The 24,687-nt window shown below is 37.1% G+C and overlaps 1 long non-coding RNA gene across 1 annotated transcript; it reads right to left on the reverse strand.

The window, feature by feature from the left end:
- Window positions 1–1,184, reverse strand: LOC124170283. Its single transcript, XR_006867414.1, has 3 exons — window positions 1,144–1,184; window positions 346–849; window positions 1–58 (listed from the first exon to the last, which is right to left on the reverse strand). It is a non-coding gene; the product is annotated as an uncharacterized LOC124170283 (long non-coding RNA).
- Window positions 1,185–24,687: the final 23,503 nt, after the last annotated feature.

Consider the following 24,687-nt stretch of genomic DNA (forward strand, 5'->3'; position numbering starts at 1 on the left):
GAACTATAAATCATCAATTGTTGCCTCCTCTACTCCCTCTTGATGATCTTGATAGTTCCTGTTAAATGAAAAAGTAAAATTAAGAACATTTGTCAAGCAAAATTTTATAACTTGATAAAATGGACAAAAATTTGGTTTAATGCATAACATTACACTTTCTGTCAAAACAATCTTTCTTTTTTTTTAATGAAATGAAACAGTGGAAGAGAGAACCTTATTTTTCACAACATTTTCATAAATAACAACCCCTTAAGTTACTGCTCTTATTTATTTTACCTCATACCATGTTGATTCCAGCCAACTTATATTAAGCCAATAGGTAAAATAAAATTTGAAGTAACTTACGAAGCCAGGCTCCTGAGATTTTCTTCTTCCCCAAGCCAGTGTTATGTCTTCCATTTAAATCGCTGGCCAGCTTTGACAACATGGTCATCACCTCTGCGGACTTTTGTGCAACCATTAATCAAACTCATTTGGTTATTAACAGAAAAATAAATTCTAGTAATTTTATGCATTTATGCTATCACAACTCTATTTATTTTCTAACAGAATTTTAAAAGAAGCCACACTATTAAACAGCTTCAGAATACTTTCACAAAGATATCAAATTTAGGAAATTTAATATTGTTATTCAATATAACTTAAAAGTTAAAACACCAATTGACATAATATGGGAAAATTAATTACACACTAATGCTACAAAGAAGTGAGAACTGCACTACTGATTAGGATGATCAATATGATGGCCTTTCTTCTAGGCATCCCTAAATTTGTCATGTCTAAGCCAATGCTTTGTGTAATTTTCTAATTCCTTAGATGAAGCACTTAGGTGATAAAGTCGAACTGCATCTGTAAAAGATATGAAATCTCTATGAAAAGAATATCAACAACATGTAGTCCAATTAATCATCATAGGTAATTTATAAAATTTTTGAAGGATCAATTTATATGGAAAATAAGGAAGAGATATGTTAGACAATAGCTTATGTAGTGGGGATGAAGAGCTTAATAAGAAATAAGTCTTACTGAAGAAAGGGATAGATGTTTTTTGGGGTGTTTTCACAAAGAAATATCCTTTTGATTTAGAATTGCCTAAGATAGTATCTCTCCTCTAATGATGAAAAAATGTAATATAAAACTTACCAAAAATTATTGTTTTCAGGCCAAGCTCAGAAAATACTCTTTTATTTTTGTAGCCTATCCAGCTATAGTTGGCTTCCAAGATGTCTTTCATGACATACCGGATAGTTCGTTAAAATCATTTATTTAGAAGTGTTGCCTCCAATTAGGGCCAACTCGGAAATCTGCAATGAAATTAACAAAGTATATATACATTGTAATCTTCATTTTCAAAGGTAGATGCGTCAAGTCTTTCACGGAATTGTAAATATTCATGATGATAATATTTTATAGGAATCTGTCGCATGAGACATTTTGTATAACAATAGTTTCACCAGCATTATTGCCAGCATCTTCAGGTCTTATTGACAATTCAGTTATGTCCTGTTATGTACACTGAATTCACAAACTGACATCCAATATATATTAAAACCAGTTGAAATATTATTTTCCGAAGATATTATTTCTGCCCCAATTCCAACTTCTACTGAAATTGCCAGCAAATTGTAAAAATTGATAACATTATAACTCTTTATGACTTTCATTGCAATTTAGGCATTCGTAAAAAATGTACTGAAGCACAAATCAATACCTAAATGATAATGATCGGAGAGAGTTAAATTGATGGCTATGTTTTGAACAGCTTATTAATTATTATAATTCTTCAACGTATTTCCAATGGTTATACATTTTCAAGAAAAAACTCTTCGTATACGATTTAATTGAGATTGAGACTGATACTTTAATGCCATAACTAACTGCTAACAATAAAGTGGATTCTTCTGCATGCCCTGATATTTCCACTTAATCGGTCTGAATGGATTGTATTTTTACTATGGCCGCGAAAGTAAAGATCATGCTAAATTGTAATTAAACTGTGAACATAGTAATTAATAATATTAAATACTTATTGGACAGAAATTAGCGGTTCATTAATCGTATTAGTACAAACGAAAGATTACATGCATAACCTCGGTGATTTACTAACGAATAGAAAAAATGTTCCATTTACTTACATTTACATGGTCAGCTCAGCAGATATGTGTTGATGCTGACAAGGATATATTCTTATATCTCTCTTCGTGCCGCTAGGATCCACTTTACCCGGTAATTCAGTACACAGAAACAGACAGGAACTTAATCCGGCGTCGATTTAAAAAGTCCCTGAAATAGTATTCTACCAATTCCTTTTTGCCAGTCTTCATTGCGAAACACGGATTATTTACTTCTTCCATTGCGTACTTCAACGTAAATTTGCTTGTAAAATAAGATTCTACAGCATAGCTTAATTCGCAAAGTCACAAAATACAGTAGCTGCGAATGTTTCAGCGCGACGGCTGTTGGGGCATGGAATGCAAGATGGCCGCCGGTCGCTTTGGCCTTTGGCGCAAGTTTCAAAATACGATATTAATCCTTTATATTAAAAAATAATAATTATATCATATAATGGTATCGCGACACAGTGGTAAAATTGTGATGACATTTGTGTCCCCAAAAATAGTGATTGATGTGTATATATTGAGTACACTTCTGGTGCATGAATAGACTGGTAACTTAGTGGTACAATCTGCGTAACATCTGATGCATCACATTGAGTACGGCTGTGGTATCAATGATGTACAGGATGTACAGATTGTACGATTTGTGTAACTTTGTGAGTAGAAAAGCGTAGTAAATGTGTAATTTTACATAATGTACCATATTTTTACACATATTTGTTACACAGATTTTTCGCCAGGGTAAGGTATGGATGGAGCGAGTGTGTGATGAAGAAGGGATGTTTTAATCAGTGCTGTAGACAGCAATATGTTACGAGGAAGTATGAAGTGCTGGACAATGTGGGTTACGAGTGGCAGCTTCTAAATCAGATAAGAAGGATACTGAAGGTATGGATTAAGCATGTCCTTAAAGGAGAAAACATGAAGAAAACAGTGCTTAAGATGGCAATCTGATAAGATGAGGTATGACGTTTAGGATATTGTGGGTTAGGAGTGGCAGCTTCTACATTAGATAAGGAGGAGACTGAAGATTTGGATGGAAGGAGTGCTTAAAGGGGAACAGATGATGAAATCAATGCTATAGATGGCAGTATGTGACGAGGAAGTATGAAGTGCTGGTCATGGTGGGTTAGGAGTTACAGCGTTTAATTGAGAATAAAAGATCACTAAAGGTTTGGATGGATCGAGTGCTTAGAGGAGAAGGGATTATGAAAACAGAGCTAAAGATGGCGATTTGTTTCGAGGAAGTATGAAGTGCTGGACATTTTGGGTTAGGATTAGTAGCGTCTGAATGAGATACAAAGATGACTGAATGTATGGTGTGCATCCAGGGGGAGTGATCACTTCCTGATCAGTGAGCGGCCTGTGACGTCAGCGCTCACTGAGCGATCACATTCCCCCCTGGATGGTGAATGCTCAGTGATCGCTTCGGTGGGGAACTTGAAATGCAAAACATTCAATATGGCGCCCAGCGCTTGTGTTTCTTTCGTGTAGCGGCTGCGAAATATCCTTTAATTCCTGTGATAAGTTCATACCTTGTGACTATCTCTAATATACAGGGTCATTTTAAAAGAATATCACAACCCTAAAAATGTATAACTCTGCATAAAAGAAAAGGAGAACTAAGCATTACCTGTCTTCGCATTAAGGAAGCTCTGAAATTCAAAAGCTCTAAAATGCTAAATCACTAAAATTTAATTTAGTTGCTCATTTGTTCACTTGAGGCGCTGTTGACGTTAGCCTACCACAATGAACTTCATCACTGGCCACAAACAAGCTCTGATATCATCCCCCGTGATTTTTCCTTAAGGTATGTTTAGGTACCTACAAAGAAAAATTTTTGCTTTGAAACTGCTTTGGAACCCTTGTGAAACTGATTTGGAACACCGAAATCTGCCTTGGAATTGCTGTGAAACTCATTTTCACTCATTTGTACCAAAAACTGGATATGTGAAGACATTTGTAACTCATTTGTAATCCCCTTTCGAACTGCTTTGTACAGAGTGTGCTCGTGTGGAACTCCTTTGTAACGATTCGACTGGATTTCCAGACGTCATCATTTGTGTTGTAACTGCTGTGTACGGAGAAGTTTCATGTGTAACTGCTTTTCCACACATTTAACGAATGTGTAACTCCTTTTGAACGAGTCCGTGGGATTTGTAGACGTCATCATTGACTTTGCGTAAAACATGCCATGGCGCGAAGTTCAGTCTGATTCTCTCGCTCGAGAAAACGAAAATTCGCTAATACATATGATATAGAAATGAATTAATGGTTTAATAAATTGCCTTAAATCTGTTTATAGAAATGAAACTCCGAAATGGATATTCTAATGAGCTTTAAAAATAATTATTACATTTTCCGTTTCGCTACACCCGCATTTTTGGGGTCGTTTCGAAATGCGGCAAGTTTATCTTCTCTACGTACCTGGAATCTCTGGTACGTACAATAAGATATTTAATTACAAATTCAGGGCAAAATTCGTTTGTACTAGCGTGTTGTTGACGTAATAAAAGGGCTCCCTATAATCTGAAAATAATATCTTTGAGAATTCTGGATCCGCGTTTAGAATATCTCTTTCGTCGTCGAGTAGAAATCAATTAAGTGAATCCATTACGATAATGTCATTGGCGCAAAATTTAACTTACGGCCGCGTTTTGCAACATATTTACTTGGGGTGCCGACTTGCAAAAAATATTGGGGGGGCCCAAACCGGGGATCTTGCCCCAGGAAATTTTATAAGTAGCGAGTTTTTAGTTTTTTAAGCATTTTAGAAGTCATACGATCAATATTAGAACCCTTATAACTCGAATCTCGATAACTGGACACTCCAGGGAAAATCGACAAACCTGACACATTTTTTCGCCTCACCCTTTAACCAATTTTTGAGGGCGCTCGAGCCCCCTCAAGAGTCGGTGCCACTGACATTTAAATATAATGATGTAAGTCATTACTGCTAGGTCAGAGGTGAATCTGTGGACTTGGGTAGGATATGATCGTGGTTTCTGGAAGGAGAAACTGGGACTTGGTGGTGAGGTGAATGATTTATGGCATAAATTCATTGAAAAGTATTTATTGAACAGCTTGGCATGTGTTAAAATTTCAGAATCAACGCAATCTAATAGAGAACCTTTGGTCAATTCAAGGCAAAGAATCAGTTTTAAAATCAGACACCTGATTGCAGTACAATAAATATTTTGATTCTTGTGACTACCAACATACATACATAAAATTAACTGATTAAGCAACTTTTTAAAAAATACAGAATAAATCATGCTGATTCACACCATTTCAGTTTTATTTACCCTCTTAGCGAGAAAAGACCTTCCCTCAATATTCACATGGGCACACACATCACTAATATTGATGCAAGTAACCTCATGTGAGATCCTCACTTCATTAATGAAAGGGTTAGCTGGTATCATACCATTGTTCACAACGATGCACTTCTTCCCTACCGCACAAAAAATGATCTCACATACACACATACAGGTACAATCACATAACTTGCATTTTAGTCAATTCAATGCAAAGAATCAGACATCTGACGCAGTACAATAAATATTTTGATTCTTGTGACTACCAACATACATACATAAAATTAACTGATTAAGCAACTTTTTAAAAAATACAGAATAAATCATGCTGGCTTACTCCATTTCAGTTTTATTTACCCTCTTAGCGAGAAAAGACCTTCCCTCAATATTCACATGGGCACACACATCACTAATTTCACTAATATTGATGCAAGTAACCTCATGTGAGATCCTCACTTCATTAATGAAAGGGTTAGCTGGTATCATCCCATTGTTCACAACGATGCACTTCTTCCCTACCGCACAAAAATTGCTCTCACAAACACACATACAGGTACAATCACATAACTTGTACTTTACCATTGCTTCAACCACAAATTTTGAGGAGTCATTACAAATAATGAAGGACGAGTCACAATTTCTATGGCTAATGCCACTATGACACTGAACAACAAAATTATCCTTTAGCAATCGGACAAAGATCCACACCTTAGGAACTTCGGAGCAAATTACGGTCAATAATGACTCAATAGCCTTCAAAAGGTACTGACTTATTTCCTTCACTGGCCTTAGTTTCCCTATTACAAAAGTGGTGCCATCGATCTCCTCCACTTTATTGGACACCGTGCTTAAGCTCTCAACAAATTTCAATGCCAAAGAATTTGGTGCCAATGACGATGATATTACTGGCAAGCTTTGCAATGCTTCAAATGACTCAGCAATTTTTTGCTCGACATATCGTGTACCAGACACCATCTTTTTCATTTTTCCCAGCAGAGCCTCTAATGGAAAGCAAGATGTCTCATAGGCTGGCCCTAACCAACGCACATTCTCTGCTAAATGTAGTAGCGAATGTACATTGGCTGACATAAACCTCTTGCCATACAACAATTCAAAATCATAAACAAACCTCACCAGTAGCTCACTGGCCTTATCGATGTCAGATGAAGAAATAGAGTCTTGGTTAAGAATGTACATGGCATGAACGAGCAAGAAATAATGACAAAAATAGGTTCTCTCCATCACATCAACCATGAGCACAGGAATTGAATAATAGTAAAACCAATTTTTAAACTCAGATGTCTTGAAAAAAGCAGAACAATTCACAATAGATCGTGGTCTACGACTAATGAAATGGGGCGGTTTTATTTTTTTCAGTCTTTCCTCAACAAGTGATAATTTGTCCACGAGTGAAAATTCATGACTGCGGAAAGCTGATTTAAACCATAACTCCAGCAAACGTTTTCCCCCAATGCCAGCAAACACTGAATGCATGGTATCTATCCCACAACCATTTATAAAATCTGGAACCAATTTAGAAAACATGTTTTCTCCTTTGAACCCAAAAACAGTGGCTTTGGCATTCAGCAGTGCAGAAGAACAATGCTCCAAGGACTTTTCATGGGTCCTCAACTCCACATTTTCTGAAGAGGGGTAGCAAAATACCCTCCGTCTCCCACCCAAAGAAACACTTAAACCTTTATGCAGGCATTTGGAGCAGCCATAATAGCCATTGAAATTTTTCATATTTAGCAATAAGGCCTTTGCAGGCAAATCAGCTACAGCACTTAATAAAATGGCAATAACTTTAATTCTTTCGCCTGATGCCAATTCAACAAAAATTCCGTTTTTAAGGGATTGTAATGGCTTAAACATAGGTAGCAAAAATGCATTGAAATTCGGTTTTGTAGTACCGTACCATAAGCCGCCAAAGATAACATTCTGAGGCAAATACCTCTTGGCATATGGTAATTCATTAATTACAAAAAGAATTGGCCAGACAGACATTTTCGAAGAATTAAATACCTGCATACCATCGGTATATAGCATGAGGGTAATGTCATACACCCCCTTAAGGTACAATTTAAATTTCTGGTACAGAAGACCATCCATCACATTTTCCATGCAATCCTCTCTACTCTTTTCCTTGTGGTATCTTTCAGTCATGGCATAGCAGAAATCAGGCTGAGAAAACATTTTTTTAATTTGTGGTTCCAGTGGAATTATCAAAAATGATGATATACCCTTTCCAGTGCAGTGAGTGCAATGATTAATACCTTCAAGTACTGACCCACAGCCATTGCAACACTGCATTTTCTTGAATCTGCTCTCGGGTGAGCTGAAAGTTTTCCTGATGACGTAAACTGACTTAACCATTTTATTCCCAGAAGGTAAATGGTCATCTATTAATTTCAACAAGCTTGCCATGCAGGAGTAAGACAGTTTGAAGTGTAAAAAGAAGGAAAATAGCATGATGGCACTCTCTTTAACTGTCAGGTTTGCTCCATCATATATTTTTTCCTCGTAAATTCCATTACCGGAAAATTCGTCTTCGGGCTCGCTATCACCTAAATCATCACTACTGTACCAATAATCACTTGAGTCATCCTCCACATTGCCTTCATCACAGGACATAGCATCATCACCTGCAATAATGAATTCATGCGTTACTATAGTAATATATTACCACATGTGAAACTTTAACCCTACCAGAGGCATCAAAATGAGAAAAAATTATAGGAAGTTCAAAAATTTAAATTAATTTATATTAACTTTTCATATTTTATACATACTTTCCGTTTCACGCTGGTCCGCAAGCTGATTATGGTCATCTTCAAATTCAGCATCATCTGTAATGTAAAACAAATTTTAAACCTTACTTTCATCGGAGATAACAAAACTGAGTTACATTCACCACAAACTCATAAAATTTACATTGTGATAACAATTAATCAAGCTGAATATAAAGCATAATTGTAAGAGGTACCTCAGAGAGTACTAATAAGGGCTCAACTTATAAGTAACATTTAATGACAGAACAGATATTGCTATTTTCCACGAATTTCTTTTTTTTAAAGTACCATATAGGAAAATTGCCATCTCTCTTTTTCATGGAATCAGGATATTTATTTATTTAAGGAGTTTCAAACATAGCATTTCTGCCAAGTTACGCAGTAACAAACATAAAATTTTAACATAAAAAATCTGAACAAAGAGCACAGGCATAAGATAATAAAGAACAAAATAGAAGGCACGAGGAAAGGGAGGTGGAGAGGGAGGTTTCTTTATTAGCCGAGGAAAGGGAGGTGGAGAGGGAGGTTTCTTTATTAGCCGAGGAATGGGACATGGTAAGTTTGATAAATATGAGTTTAAGGGCAGAAAAAACGGGTCAGTATTGTCTGGTAATGAATTGAGCAAGGAGCAAAGGCGGTGTTGGAGTGAGCGCTTAAGGAGGGATAGTCTAGGGATAGGTGTATGGAGTAAGGAATGTGTATGAGTGGGTCGGCAAGGCACTCTGAAATTAATGGATGAAAGCAAATCAGGACAATCAATGTGTGAATTTAGAATATTGTGTATAAGTTTTAAGTCTGTTTTAATCATTTGTTGGGAGAGATGAGTCATTGATAGAGAAGATAAGAGTGAGCTGGTGGACATGTCACGTAAGTGGGGAACTCTGCGTCTTACGGTTCTGGCCAGGAAGCTGGTTATACAGTCAAGAGAGGTGAGGTTAGAGGGGGCTGCGATGGACCGTATGGGAGAGCAATATCCGGTGACTGGAAGGATAAATGCCGAGAAGTATGATTTAAGAGAGTTTGAATTTGCTTAAACAGCTTACAGTCGTCCGCATAAAAGAGAGTATGTGTCTGGGATGGAGGCAAAAGTGTGGCTAGGTCATCAATGAATAGGCTAAATAAATATGGCCCCGGGACACAACCTTGAGGAACACCTGATGTTACCGGGGACCAGTAGGACGAGGTGCCAGAAAATATAACTCTTTGGAATCTATTAGTAAGAAAGGATTTGATGAGATTGAGAAAGGTTCCATGCACGTTGAATCGTTGACTAAGCTTGTAAAAGAGGAGGGTATGGTCGAGTGAATCGAAGGCTCTGGAGAAATCAAGGAATATGGTGTCGAGTTGAGAATTTTTTGCTATTGAGTTGAGGGCATGGTGATGGAATACAGATAGGTTAGTAAGAAAGGAACGATTAGGAAGGAAACCTCGCTGATTTTTCGAGAGGTTAGGGGATGTAAAGTAATGTTATCTGTTGAGTATAATACTCTATATCATTCCATCATATCTCGCCTGCCTCAGTTAATTTAACTATACGGTCAACACTTAACATTGGTTAATTAGCCCACCTTAAGTCTGCTCTAGAATCCCAAATAAATACACTGATACTTTAATACTCTAGATACCAGCATCAAATAATTATTAGAAGGCATTTACTAGCCTGACCCCCTCACCTTTGTCGGAGCTGAGTCCGAAGTAGTCATTTTCCAAACTCTCACTCAGCATAAACTGTGAACGGAGTTCATTTCGCTCCTCATCCTGGTAAGTCTCTTCAAGTGGATCGCCAATGGTTTCCTCCGCTTCCATAATTCTTCTCTTTCGCCAGATGGTAGTGCGTGATTGACCGCTATACGATTTACTCGCCATGTTAACAACGGAATTTGGATTTTGAAACTCGGGACATTCGTATGCAGATAAATCGAAAATCGAAGGCCGGCAGAAATAAAGCTTGGGGGTATCTTGGAATTAGATGCCAATGAAATTAATTATACATCCGAGATACTAAAAGACGATTTCTATGCTAATTATTTTTTTACCTCTCCTGATTTGATTTCTGAATATACTGAAAATTGAGATATGTATAGACATCAAACGATAGAATTCAACACACAACGGCACTGTGCTTGCTTTGCTCAGCTAGTCGGGTAACAACTTAGCAAGTAACCAAAAATTTTTAAATGACTACATTCACGAAAAACAGCTATATTATAAATACATTATTTTATTTCATTAAACTTTTTTTGGAAAAATTTTATTAGAAATTTAAAATATCATCATTTCACGCCGAACTTGAATCATGTGGTACTTTAATAGTCAATATAAAGCTTTACCTTTAATACATAAATCTGAGAATCGTGCAAAAGGATAACATTTATCATCCCTAAACAAATTTAAATATTATTTTGTACTTAAAAGCATTAAATTTCAATGTAAAAGATGTCATAAAATTTCGCATTGGTTTATCAAGAGCGCAACTTGAGTTATATTGGACTTCTTTCCGGCATATCCGGTTCGTGTTGTACGTTTACTCACATCTCACATTTACTGCACGTGGTGATCAGTGGTGAACAGAATTGTAGAGTCACACGTCTAGAATATCACGCATCATGTCTAGAATAGTTGAGTATGAAGAAGACTCGATGGACAGCGTGCGGTCTTATACCGCTAGAAGTAAGCGGGAGAAGAGGGTGAAGGCTGTGCTGTACTTTACGTCCGATGAATCTACCGCCATAGTGGATAATCTGGCAGATTTTCTGCCTGAAGTCGACAGTGTGCTGAGAGGGCAAACACACCTAATTAAGTGGAACCCAAAAGCTGCGGAGCCCGACCAGGAGGTTCGCATTGTCAAAAAAGGAGGTAAGTATGATAACCAATTCGAATCGACGTTTTCCATTGTAATTTGGCCATTCAATGGCAATTCCCATTTGCTATGCGAATATGTTGGTTCCTAAGATGGGCTGATGAGGAACGTACTGAATACTGTATTTCTATATTCAAGTCATGAAAATAGTGTCATCGCATGCGATGATGTCTATGATTGGATTGCGTGATAGGAAAGTTTGATGCATTAGTCCAAGAGGAGCTCTTTACTCCATGCAAGTAAATGAGTATGGACTGCAGAGTCTTCATGCATTGTGTGACCAGGGCTCTATCCCTGTTGTAGGATGTGGTATTGTGCGTGGGTTTCACCGTTGCTCTCATGTCATGGTTAATTTCGACATAGTGTTACACTCGTTATTTTAATGAAATGAGTGTAACCCATTGTTATTGTGGCTTACAATAGTGTTGGTACGGAGAAGCTACATATGACTTTATACTTGAATTTTATGGTATCTATAGTTAAAGCGACTAATTATCTTCCTTTTATATTCTAGGCACTAGGATAGAATGTGAGGAGGTGCGTGAGGCGTTTGAGGTGCTCGCTAGCTCTGTGGGGGGTATATGAGGCCATAAAGCTTTGTGACGAAACGCCCACCATGGTACGCAAAAGGAAAACCTGTCCCTCTGTCCGGCCACCACAAGCAGGCCAAATGCCGGTAGAGAGTTTATTTAAGAGGCTACCTGATTCAAATGTGGCCCCAGAGGTGGTGAGAAGAGTGGAGCCTCTTGCTGCTGCCACTAAGCCTCATGGGGCTTCTGTATTTGATATTGCAGCTCTTCAAAGAGACATGGTGCATGCAGGTGTGTTATTTTTAGTTGGGAGTCTGACTCACCATTTATGCTTCATTAAGAATTTAAATAGAAGTAGTTTAGTGTGAGCAGTATTCACTGTTTGCTAACCCAGAAATTGTCTTTCCAGTGACAAATGCTGAAAAGGCTGCAGTGTTGCTCTGCCATGCGGAGCATTTACAGCCAAGAGACATGGATGCTATGGTATGGTCCCTAGGTGGTATTACTCAACCTGTGCTTTTGTATTTAGAAATCATTTTAGTTATGTCAAGTACGTGAAGTAGTACTTAAGTTGCTACAAATTTCATTCCTGCTTTTTATATTTCCTCTGCTTTCATATAGCATCTTGATGCTATGATGATATATTGTTATTGGTAAATTGTTCAGGGAAAACTTCAGTCTTGCAAGTTGCCATGTGCTTTCTGTTACCATAGAGATAGGAAACCATTTCATTCATCAACATTCTTAATTTTTTATGGTATTATGAATATAAATTTTTCATTATTGTAAGGGTAGAACATGCAAGCTGTCCATTGTACAATGCCTATTAATGTAATCTCATTCTGCGTAACATCTAAAAGTATGGAGCTATGACTACTTCCTAATTTTGCATCTGAATCTTCATTTCGGCAGGTACCTGTGTACCATGGCTTCAATATAATGATTAAAAAAATCGATAAAATGGAGTGCCTCTCTAGGGCAAAAAGCAACCCAGGCAAGTTGCAGCGGCTCCTGCTGGAGAAGATAAAGGGGAGGGAGTATATAAAAACACATTGCGCCAGAGGGCAAAGAGCAGCAACAGGTGGACTTCCAGCAGCTGATGCAGATTTATTAATTGCAGTGCAGTGTGAGTCAATGAAATTAATACTTTTAATTGGATGCAGTATACTTAATAGTTCTATATTTTGGCTGTTTAGTTAAGATGGATACCTATGTGAAAAGATATCACGATCAATTTAGTGGCACAAGTTGTTTGACCTAAACTACCTATTCTAGCTAAATTACCCATCATGTCGTACAAGAACTGCGGTGAGTTTGCAAACTGCCATCTTGCCTAAACTGGCCTCCTTGCTATTTCTGATTATTCACACGTGCAGCATTTCTCTGAAAATAGTGCCCCCATTTTTTTCCTAAAATGCTTATGGTAAGAGTAAAGGGGAGACTATATTCAAACCCATTTTTTCCTGGGACTGGGACTTATGAATTTTGAGATTCTGATTTGTGTTCCCACGAATTGGTATTCCTGGTTCAATGTTAAATAAGAGGTTCATTGTTGCTGGGCCATTTCATCTCAAATCAGGCAGATAGTGCAAAATCATGTCAGGTGACCATCGCCGATTTCTCTGAAATTTATATATGTGAAAGCAGTATCCTTATGATGAATAGTGATGACTTTATTTCAGCTCAGAACTGGTCCGTTATAAAGTTACCATCCTTTGAACATTGCATAGTTACGCCTCAGAGTAAAAAATGAAGAATCACATAAATGCTGATTACTAAAGAACCATGGCCCGTAGAGCAGTGGTTATTGTTTCATTTTGAAGAGAATTCATTTATGCACATTTTGGCATAACTTGCAAGCCAGTTGAAGCATTAATAAAGACATAGGACTTGTTTAAACAATGAATTCTCTTCAAAATGAAACAATAACCACTGCTTTGCGAGCCATGGTTCCTTAGTAATCAGCATTTATGTGATTTTTCATTTTTTACTCTAAGGCGTGACTCTGCAGTGTTCAGAGGATGGTGACTTTATAACGGTTCAGTTCTGAGCTGAAATAAAGTCATCACTATTCATCGTAAGGATACTGCTTTCACATATAAAAAATTTCAGAGAAATCGGTGATGGTCACCTGACACCCCTCTGCCTGATTTGAGATGAAATCTCCCTGCTGCTTTTTATAGGGTTGTAGCTATGTCCATTGTCACATGCTTTTGAAAAGAATCTAATATTTGTTGTTGCTAATATATATTTTCTTAATGTATTACAGTGTACACAGAATCACGATTCAAGGGTAAAGAGGTGCCGTCTATCAAAAAGACATTCAACCAAATGTCAGGAAATATAAGGAGGCATGACCGGTACTGTGAAGGGAAGTACCGTTATGCCAGAAAGCCGAAGAAAAATAAGTATGTTGTTTTGCAGTGTGTAAAGAACCTTCTAGGATGGTGTTCAACATTATTGTCAAATTAGAGTTGGGTAATAATTCTTTGTAATTTGTTCCAGGAATGTTGGAGATGAAAATTTGAGGCCATTACACGAGCATGGAGAAATGAGCACTCCGCTTATTAGTGACGTGTCATACGGAAGGCCTTCCTCAACTATGGTTGGAGGCCATGAGCATCAAAATGTGTCCACTGGGGCAGTATATCACTGCATGTAATTATTTTTGAAGGTTTCTGTGTGTGTTTATTATTGTTCTTTACTTGAATGCATTGAGAGGGTTTTTAAAATAGTATATGTGTGTTGTAATTGGTACTTTTTCCCTGTTTGGGCAATAAAAATTTAGTCAAAAGTAATTTTCTTATTGTCCTTTTCTCACTAAACTTTATTGTAGCACCGCTTAATTTTTGTAGTATTAAATGACAAGTGTGCTTTCCAATTTGATGCTTATTTTTAAAAGTTGCAATTATACGATTTCTAGATCCATATTTTTAAATGTTCATTGGTCAATCACGAAATATTCTTACCTTATTCTCAACGCTGTCTCAAGTATATTTTTGGCAAGATGGTTAAATGACGTATTACATTTAGTTTCATTGGGGAATGTATGAAGTTATATCTGGGTGTTCTTTACAAGTGTTTATGATACTCAACTTGATGCATCTTAGAATCTTTCCTTTTCTCACGATAACTCTTGAAGTACAACGGCAGTATACCACAGGTACAGACAGGTGGCGTTACTAGGAATATTCTTTTGGAGAGGACTGGGGGGGGGCTACCCCCACAGGCAACAAGGAGTCCAGGAAATTTTTTGAACAATAACATGTCTAGAAATGCTTTTTGCATAATTTTGGAACTTTAAATTTAACTTAAAGCAGATACAGTTATTGGGTGTCTAATTCAGGCAATAGTTTTTAAAATTTCTGAGGCTTTTGGGGTGGGGGAGCTATCCTCCCCCCCCATAGTTATGCCAATGCAATGGAATTTTTAGTTTGTAATTTTGACCAAGAAAGCTATCAATTAAGGACCCAAGCTGCATTTTCCTAAGATAAACTGATCCAATCATTTTCGCCCTTAAGCAGATTTCTTTCTAATATTATCATTGGAAGAGATTGAGTGGTGAATCTTACTCTGGTTTGTGTGGACAAATAGGATCTCAAATTTCTTTGTTAATACCATTTGTTTAAAAAAAGGTATTATAGGAAGTAGGAATATTTGTTAATAGCTTTGTGTGAATTGTTTGTAATGTATACTATCAGGTTATGTCTACATCTGGTACAATAATATAGTTAATTTAGAAAGAAATGAGTTCCATAGATGTAGAAATTATTTTCAGCATTGATTCCAAGGCAACTCCGTAAGGCATCCCAACCTGTTACGAATCAGTTTCATTGCCAATTCCAAAATAGTTACAACGCAGTGTGGATGGTGTACAAATCAGTTCCACGGGTGGGTGAGTGGTACAAATCAGTTCCATTGCCAATTCTAAAGCAGTTACAAAGCTGTTTGGATGGCGTACAAATCAGTTCCATAGCCAATTCTAAAGCATTTACAAAGCAGTCTGGATGGTGTACAAATCAGTTCCACGGGTGGGTGAGTGGTACAAATCAGTTCCATTGCCAATTATAAGGCAGTTACAAAGCTGTTTGGATGGCGTACAAATCAATTCCAATGCTAATTCCAAATGAGTTTCAAAGGTAGAAGGGATGAGGAAATGTATTCCAAAGCAGTTTCCATGGCAAATCCAAAGCAGTTTCCATGGCAAATCCAAAGGAGTTGATGACATAGCAGGAAGGTATGATGTCATGAACTGCTGTGTACCTTGTTTCAATTCCACAGCAGTTCAACAGCACATCCAAATCAATGGTACAAAGCAAATAGACGGCAGTTCCAAATGCCTTACACAGCAGAAATTTTTCCCTGAGTATGTTCAGGATATGGTGTTTCCATCACCTCTACCATTAAATATTGATGATCTGATGCAAGAAATATCACCAGACATTCAAATTTTTACACCCAATATGCTATTGAGAGTGTGAAAAAAGTTCAAGTACCCATCGAGTTGATATCGTTTAACTGTCAGGAGGAGGTCATATTGAACATTAGTGGACTTGTTCTTAAGTGGAAAAAAATATTTTTAAATGTTCTTGATAATGATGTATAACACACGTTTCTTTTGTGTTTTTTTTTATTAAATACATATTTGTGAAGATGTGATATTCTTTTTAAATCACCCTGTATATCACTCAAAATTTACGGGCTTTAAGGATTTACTGATAACAGTTCTAACGATTCCCGTGATATTTAATGGGAATGCTTTTTGTATCGATCGTCCAAACATTTCGTTGGGAATCTGGTGGCTGACATTGAAGTCTTGAAAAAAGAAGTCTTTGAACTAAAATGGACGTATTTTTCATGTTTAGAAAGAAATACTTTCTCATTTGCTAATGCCGTGAAATCCGCTTCGTCTTATAGTTTCTTGAATGAGATATAATAATTGATCAAGGACGTCACTAGACGTTGTTATTGTTATCACAATAAACCGTTTCTGACTAATTGTGATATTGGGTGACTAATGATGAAGTTAAATATCTCAGCATTCCGGGAAGTAGTGTTGTCGGATGTTTTGAAGAAGTGTTGGTAAACCGGTCAAATTAAAAAAATGCTGGTGTTATCGTGCTAACCAAATCTGACATTACTTTTGAAGTGAGCTATATAGTTGTCGCATATGTGCCACATGAGCTGTGCATTACTGTATATTATAACTATCTTGCATTGTATTACTCAGAGAATGAGTTTTTGTGGGTGACTTTTTACCCTAAAATATTTTCATCTTCCACTGAATACTTTTTTACGTTGAATCTAATTTACAATTTTATGAGTATTTTTGTTTCTGTCATGCATTTGTGACGTACCTCACAGTACTTGTGACACTGTATACTCTTCTCATAATTTTTCTATGATCTCCTGGCAAATAAAAATATTATTATGAATGATATAATGAAATACAATGAAGGTTGTATAGGCAGTTTCACATGGACCACGTCATTCCACAGGTTAGCAATGAAAACATGTTGAAATTGCGAGCTTGGAATTTAGAGCAGGGAATATTTTGCTGTATTATATCCACGCACTCTCGCGTGTGTTATAGAAATCCACCGGTTTACACGACGCAATTTTGATTTTAACTTCATACATACTTCAGCTATTGCGCAATGACGTCCACCATGTAAAACGGCCTGAAGGCAATGTTAAAGCAATTACCTTAGTTAAACTGGGAGAAAAATTACTCACGCCTTATTTTTTTACTAACCAGAAAAGTAATACCCCACGTTATGCATATATAGATATAATTTATTGTTTTATTATTATTTATTATTTAAATATATATGAAGCCTATGAAATATTAATAAAGATTTAAAAACACATTTCAATACGAAAATCCATTTTTCAGCGAAGACGACATCTGAACTTTACCTGGCTTACGACGACATTCCAGCGCAGAATAATATTTTGCCTACCTTATTTAGTAAAGGAATAGGTACGTAACAAGAGGCCTGCTGGCAATCGCATTTCTTATGCCTACTTTAGGTATAAGTCATCCAGCGTTCGATAAGTTACAATGTGTAATTAATACGGCTGCCCGACTCGAGTGTTCTTCGGCACCATTTTGAACTCGCGCCGCCGCTCACCTACTCGGTGAGCGCTATCATACCCGGGAGTACGCTCACAAATATGGCGGCCGCTCACTAGTGATCGGGTGGTGAGCGGTCGCATCCAAGGGGAGAGCGGTGGTTCGCTCACCTTCCGCTCAGTGAGCGGAGGTCCCCCTGGATGCACCCATGGATGGAGCGAGTGCTTAAAAGAGAAGGGATGATGAAAACAGTGGTATAGATGGCAATATGTTGTGATGAGGTATGAAGAGCTGGACATGGTGGGTTACGAGTGACGGCTTCTATATGAGATAAGAAGGAGACCAGAGGTATGGATGGAGCGAGTGAATGAAGGAGAAAGAATGATGAAAACAGTGATGTACTTTGCAAATTGTGTAGAAGAAATATGAAGTACTGGGCATGCTGGGTTAGGAGTGGATGCGTCTATATAAGATAAGAAGAAGACTGTAGGTATGGATGGAGCTAGCGCTTAAATGAGAACGGATGATTAAAACAGTCCTATAGATGCCAATATGTTACTAGGTAGTATGAAGTACAGGACATGGTGGGTTATGAGTGGCGGCTTCTATATGAGATAAGAAGGAAACTGACGCTATGGATACAGCGAGTGATTAAAGGAGAAGGGATGATGAAAACAGTGTTATAGATGACAATATGTTACGAGGAAGTATGAAGTGCTGGACATGGGTTAAGAGTGGCAGGTTCTATATGAGATAAGAAGGAGACTGAAGGTATGGATGGAGCGAGTGCTTAAAAGAGAAGGAATGATGAAAACAGTGCTATAGATTTCAATACGTAACGAGGAAGTATGAAGTGCTGGACATGGTGAGTTACGAGTGGCAGATTCTAAATGAGATACGAAGGAGATTGGAGGTTTGGATGCAGCAAGTGCTAGGATGATGGAACCAGTGCTATAGATTTGAATATGTTACGAGGAAGTATAAAGTGCAGGGCATGGTGGGTTAGGAGTCGCAACTTCTATATGAGTTAAGAAGGAGACAGAAGGTATGGATAGAGCGTTTACTTAAAGGAGAGGGGATGATGAAAACAGTGCTATAGATGTCAATATGTTAATAGAAAGTATGAAGTGCAAGACATGGGGGGTTAGGTGTGGCAGCTTCTGTATGAGATAAAAAGGAGATTGGAGGTATGGATGGAGCGAGTGTTTAAAGGAGAAAGGATGATGAAAACAGTGCTATAGATTTCAATATGTTACGAGGAAGTATGAAGTGCTGCACATGGTGGGTTAGGAGTGGCAGCTTCTAAATGAGATAAGAAGGAGGCAGAAGGTATGGATGGAGCGAGTGCTTAAAAGAGAAGGGATGATGGAACCAGTGCTATAGATTTGAATATGTTACGAGGAAGTATAAAGTGCTGGACATGGTGGGTTAAGAGTGGCAGGTTCTATATGAGATAAGAAGGAGACTGAAGGTATGGATGGAGCGAGTGCTTAAAAGAGAAGGAATGATGAAAACAGTGCTATAGATTTCAATACGTAACGAGGAAGTATGAAGTGCTGGACATGGTGAGTTACGAGTGGCAGATTCTAAATGAGATGCGAAGGAGATTGGAGGTTTGGATGCAGCAAGTGCTAAGAGGATGAAAACAGTGCTATAAATGGCAAAATTTTACGAGGAAGTAATAAGTGCAGGGCATGGTGGGTTAGGAGTCGCAACTTCTATATGAGTTAAGAAGGAGACAGAAGGTATGGATAGAGCGTTTACTTAAAGGAGAGGGGATGATGAAAACAGTGCTATAGATGTCAATATGTTAATAGAAAGTATGGAGTGCAAGACATGGGGGGTTAGGAGTGGCAGCTTCTGTATGAGATAAAAAGGAGATTGGAGGTATGGATGGAGCGAGTGTTTAAAGGAGAAAGGATGATGAAAACAGTGCTATAGATTTCAATATGTTACGAGGAAGTATGAAGTGCTGCACATGGTGGGTTAGGAGTGGCAGCTTCTAAATGAGATAAGAAGGAGGCAGAAGGTATGGATGGAGCGAGTGCTTAAAAGAGAAGGGATGATGGAACCAGTGCTATAGATTTGAATATGTTACGAGGAAGTATAAAGTGCTGGACATGGTGGGTTAAGTGTGGCAGGTTCTATATGAGATAAAAAGGAGACTGAAGGTATCGATGGAGCGAGTATTTAGCGGGGAGGAGATATTGAGAACAGTGTTATAGAGGGAAAAATGTTATTAGGACTGTTCACGTTCCTTGCAGCTCATCTTTGAACGCGTTTTAACTCAGTTTTTAAGCCTATTTCACGAGGGTCATAAAAGCTAACGCTTGCATCTTAATTTTTCGAAAACTCTCTCATACAGATTCTCTAATATAGGCAATTTAATCATAGCATTTGCCATGTTGTTTAAAATTGCGATACGGAATTCTAATCTCCAACAACTACGACCACTCGAATTTCATTCCGACACGGAGTCACTAGAATCCGAACAACATCTCCTCTCCAAGGTTTCAAGCGCACCAAATCACATTCCATATCGAACTTTTTCGGGCGAGTACTTGGTTATGTATCGGAATAAATCCTCATTGGTTCAAGGACAACCCTTTCTATCACGAGGAAATTATGGTAAATATACAGCAAAACATACATTTTGAATATCATTCACTCCAAGGCGAATGATTTCTTCCTCTGAGTAATTTTCGCAAAGGAAATGGAAGTTAAAAAAATTACCGTGTCGGGAAAATATATGAACCCATCATATTTGTTGTTATTTCATTTTAACCGTTAGAATTGTGTGATTTAGGAGAGGTGTATGTTGCTATCGAGGAATTAAACATTCAAATATATGTAAGGCCGTTCTGTGATAAAATTTGTCAATAAAGTTGGTTCTTTAGACTGATGCCTACAATGTCTCCTTAAGGAACACGAAAATCCAAATATATTGAGACTTTTAGGCGATGATGGTCGAAAACGTAAAGCTTAAATTTAAATATGCGAACCGGAGGGCTAAAATATAGTGCGAACAATTTAGAATTTCAAAAATTAATACTTTTGGGCGACGTTAACCTAATATGTACACCATATGGCTATGATGTATACGTATCTACTGATGATGATTTTAGGAAAGATAAGATATCGCAAAAGGGGAGCTATCCGCTTGTACGTCTTCGATTGTTCTCCATTTCTTCTCCTGACATGGGATTTAACCCTTTGAGTCGAAATCGAGTAAAAAGAGCGATGAGAAATTGGTAGCTGCAGTCAGAGAACTTCCTGAATGACTTGAATGGCTTCTTATCGCCCGGAAACTTAATCGAATCGTCGAGTAGTTTCATGTTTGTGTCAAAGAAACATCCTATCAGAGGCTCAGAAAATACGAAAAAAAACTAAAAAAACTAAAATAAAATAAATATGTGAAATGAGTCGTCTATGTGAGTTCCATATGAACTCGAAATAATGGCGTTTATGCCTTTTAAGGTCTTCCTTAAAAGCATGGCATTCTACATCCACATAATAACATCTAGGATGTTTGGCAAGGGGTGATATATCACCAGGATGCAGCATACAAGAAGCATTGCGCATAGTGCAAAAAATACGTGCATATTCCTGCAGAGAGAAAACTTGCGAATGGCCTGGAATTCTTATTACAAATCTATTAAAGTTTACAAAAAACCATGCATGCAATAAAAACGTGGCTGCAAACCACCGGAAAATGGCCATTTTAGCGAAGTTAACAAAATCGTTATTTTTCATCGCAGAATCACGCTTCTAAGACGTAACTGATTTCTTGATTAGCAGGAGTGCGATGAAAACAATGATTTTTTGATGATCCCGTCCTCTGTAGCAACCGGCACCCTTACCTCAGCCTACTTCGTGTGAAAATTCTTTGGAGGAAAAAACCGTTCCTAGAGGGTGCAGTGACCCTTTTTTCATCCAGGATTTTGAATGATTTGCTTTGAAAAATGCTTTTGTATTATTTCTATGGTTAAAATAGCTCAAATTTAGCGTAATAAAAATATTATGCATTTTATAGCGGTACATCATTTGACGTGACTTCTTTGATGTTTCAAAAACAGTAGGTTTTCATCATTAAAAAATTTATATTTAAAAGTTAGCAATAAAGATTATTTAACTTATTCATAAAGAAGAGCAAAGTCCATTTCATTGTAATACACATCGATATTAATATTTGGATGCATATATATCGCATTATATTTTTGATGCTTATGATTTAAAAAAATTGCGAATTCAGTAGGGCATTAAAATTAGCGGCCGGCACTCAAAAGTGTTAACGCCGGGTTTCCCTCCGCACAACCCTCTCTTCCTCCGCCAATCTAATGCAGCAACGAAGATTGGTAAAAATGATCCTTGACCCGAGAGGTTAATTGAAAATATATTTCTTCGGGGAATATTAATGATGCGTTCCATGTCATACAAGGAGACAAAATACTTTTATATTATTTTAATTTCAATCCTACCTTATTAACAGTGGTTTATATCGCAATTGTAAGTAGATTTACAACGTACCCCAAGCCAAATCAAAGCCAGTCGGTAAGGTCCCTGTAATGTTTTAGTATTATTTTGTATAAGAGCCGATAACGAAAGTAAAATTATACACAAATGTAAATTAGTACATTTAGATTATGATGTTTATCAAATCATATAGATTTCCATTCATAAAATCAGTAATTCTTTTCCGATTATAAATTATCAGTCACAAAATCACGGACCCGTGGACACCACGGGGTATCGGAAGGAACGTTAGTTGAACTTAATTAAAACGACTGACGCCTCTAAACTAAGTTGTAATCGTTTAGTCCTGCCTTATTTAAATCACTGCAATTAAATTTTGTTTGTGGATATCGTTTTACTCCCAATATTCCGCTTTAAATATGCGAGGTGATTACGGCAGACATCTTGAATTTCGCTCGCTCCATTTGAGTGGCCCCTCGGAGTGTCCGACGGAGGTCACTCGTTTCCGAGGGCAGTCCGAGGGAGCAACGTCACTCGAGTGACGTCTTGGAATGCCAAAGTGGCGACCGAGAGTGCACTTGGAGTGACGAGTGGAGGAAATCAACACTGGAGTGACGCTCTGCAATATGGCCCTTAACCTCTCCCTCGTCTTCTCCAAATATTAAAAATCTACGCTGTGCAAAAATTTATTTTGGAAAGGTGCACACCTCCCTTCACGAGATACATTCTTTCGCGAATGCCCCGTTGCTTTTTATCATCTCCTTCTTCTTTATCTCTTATCTCCTTCGTATGCTCCTCCTGTACACCATTCATATCCTATTCCCTCTTGGAAATTCGCCATCGCCTTCCGTAAATGGAATTCTGCTTACATGACCACTTACTCCTCTGTCCCACAGCAAGTGCAAAGAGATTAAAATCTAACCAATTAGATAACATTGATGGGAAATTGAGGTATCTGGTGATAAATGCAAAAAATGGAGATTTTATGTCATTATCATCGTGTATTAAGTCACATTCATGAAATATCCAGTCTTGAATTATTCAGAAAAAGCATTTTATACAGATATAATATTGAGATTTCCCTTTAATTAATTTCAACTATCAAATATTGCATGGCAAGATTATTTTTGGTACGTATTTATAGTATTTCTGAGACTTATCTGATTATTCAGTCAAAGTTAAATTTTTTCCTGTAAGTGATATGTCCAGTTACAGAAGTAAATGGATTTGGAAGAATAAATATTCGTGTATGCTTAAGTATATCTCAGTACAGACGTAAAATATTATTTTTACTGTAAATTTTAGTCCCGCTACAGCCAACGCACAACACCGCTGACATATGTGTTATCTGGTCATAACATCATAAACCGTGGTTTTATTTTCTTGCCTTGAATTAAATACTCATCCACGAAATATCCTGTATTTGCCTTAAATATGTAGATTCTATATTTATATTAGAGTGGGTCTTACCTTTTTTACAGCAACTACAGAAAATCCTAATCTTCTAAGTTGCGGCAAGGTCATCGGAGGTACTTATTAGCTTCATGGAAATTAAGTGCTCAATTAATAATCAACTCAGATAATAATGTGTAATATTCATATAACTTATTTTTTGCTATTGTGTGCCTATTGTCGTACTTGCTTATAGTAGCTGAGTTTCCATAATTAATAAAAGTATTTTATTTCTGTTGTTTCATCGTTAACCGACAGAAATAATTCGTGGATGCGTTCGTTATAGGAGTTTCTTTATTCCTCAGTGTTAGGCTGATTGACTGTAAAATCGGTATGAATTTCTATTAAATTTTTATTACTTTTTGTTTCAAATTGTCAATATTTCTGTTGAGGTTGCTGAATCTTTACGTTGTTTTTTCTTTGATTGTTAATTCCCCAAGGAAAGTAATAAAATATTCATTCATTCACTTGCTCTTACTAAACCAAATTCTAGGAATAAGTTGCGGCATAAATATATTTGTGTAAAGTTCCAGGGGAACCAAGAAAGAAGGTACAACAAATGGTAACTACTAAGTCTCCCGAATTGAAATAAAGTAAAAATTTAATAAGATTGTCCTAAGATTCTCGGTATCTTAGACAACCCGTGTCATGAATTAAATTCACCATCATTAGTGAATTCAAATCGAGGGTTAAATATATGCATTCGGTTTGCTTGTATATCCATGATATTTAAATGCAAAACTCGCAATGATATACATGAATATCTTTGCTCAGACCCGTTTAAATGAAAATAAGGTACCGAATACATGTCAAATGAACTACTAAGGTTGAAAGAAGTAAGTATAAAGTAAATCTTTAAATTAATTTTGTTGGGAAAACTCTTCTGATTCACTTTCATTCTCATTGCAAATCAATTAAAATATGAGTAAATTTATAAAATGGCATTTAAATATTTCCAGGGTAAATATGAGCTCCTATAAAGATTGTATCGCCGCATCCATTGAAATATTGAAAGGCAAATTTTATTAAAATCTTTGTATTTTAATGATAAAATCCCCCTCTCAAATCTT

The sequence above is a fragment of the Ischnura elegans genome, chromosome 13 (genome assembly GCF_921293095.1).
Source record: "Ischnura elegans chromosome 13, ioIscEleg1.1, whole genome shotgun sequence".
Taxonomy (NCBI): domain Eukaryota; kingdom Metazoa; phylum Arthropoda; class Insecta; order Odonata; family Coenagrionidae; genus Ischnura; species Ischnura elegans.